Here is a 1288-nt window from a genome sequence, read left to right on the forward strand (position 1 = left end):
CATGTGAGGCAAGCACTCTACCGACTGAGCTATATTCCCAGGCCCAACGTTGGTTTTTGAACATTAAAACAAACTTGCATTTGTGACGAATTTTAATCACAAGATGCTGTTAGATTTAATGGGAAAGCATTTTGTTTGGGATCTTTGCTTCTGTATACAACTGTAATTTTTTTTAATGTAATCTTCTTTAGAGGTTTAGTCCTAAAGTTATGCTGGCTTCATAAAATGAGTTTAGAATTTGTGCCGGTGCCTCCTATGATATTGCTTCGCAGCCACCTTAGTAGTCCTTGGGTCAGACTGGCATGCTCCCCCAGTAAGTTACGGCAATGAAGACCATGTGCATGCTAAAGGGCGATGGCCCAGGGAAGGGTACCATTCACTTCCAGCAGAAGGCAAATAAATGTGTGGTATCAGGACGCATTATAGGATTGGCTGAAGGCTGGTGTGGGTTCCATGTCTATCAGTTTGGAGATACTACACAAGGTTGTACCAGTGCAAGTTCTCACTTTAATTCTCAATCCAAAAAACACGGTGGGCCAAAGGATCAAGAGAGGACATCAGAGACCTGGGCAATGTGACTGCTGACAAAGACGGTGTGACCAATGTGTGCACTAAAGATTATCTGCCTCACCCTCAGGAGAACATTCCATCATTGGCCCCACATTGGTGGTCCATGTTAAACCACATGACTTGGACAAAGGTGGAAATGAAGAAAGTACCAAGAGGGGAAATGGTGGAAGTCATCTGGTTTGTGCTGTGATTGGGACCTGCAGTGAACATTCCCTTCCATGTAGTCTGAATCCCAGTAACTCATCTATTCTCCTGATAGCTGTAGAAATTTAACTTGATAAACATTAGATATTGTAATCTTTTAAAAAAATGAGTTTAGAAGTGTTCCATTTTTTACTGCACTCTAGAAAAATCTTTGTAAAATTGGTATTATTTCTACTTTTAATGTTTGGAGTAATTTAGTAGCCTGGCCCTCTTAAAGGAAAAATTTTGTGTTAAAAATTCAACTTTTGGGCTAGGGATATAGCTCAGTCGGTAGAGTGCTTGCCTCACAAGCACAAGGCCCTGGTTTCAATCCCCAGCACTGAAAAACAAATTAAGTTTTTAAAATAACTGTAACATTATTTTGGTTATTATGTTTCTTCTTGTGTCTATTTAAAAATTCCTACTATAAAATTTTTCCATTTTTCTTTAAAACTTTCCAATTTATTGGCATGAGGTTATTTATAATATTCTCTTATGGTTATTAATGTCTGTAGACTCTGAAATAATGTTCCAC

At 38.6% G+C, this 1288-nt stretch overlaps 1 pseudogene; it reads left to right on the plus strand.

Moving 5' to 3' along the window:
• Positions 1–326: 326 nt before the first annotated feature.
• Positions 327–843, plus strand: LOC124979444 (superoxide dismutase [Cu-Zn]-like; annotated as a pseudogene).
• The last annotated feature ends 445 nt before the right edge of the window (positions 844–1288 follow it).

This window comes from Sciurus carolinensis, chromosome 3 (genome assembly GCF_902686445.1).
Source record: "Sciurus carolinensis chromosome 3, mSciCar1.2, whole genome shotgun sequence".
NCBI lineage: Eukaryota > Metazoa > Chordata > Mammalia > Rodentia > Sciuridae > Sciurus > Sciurus carolinensis.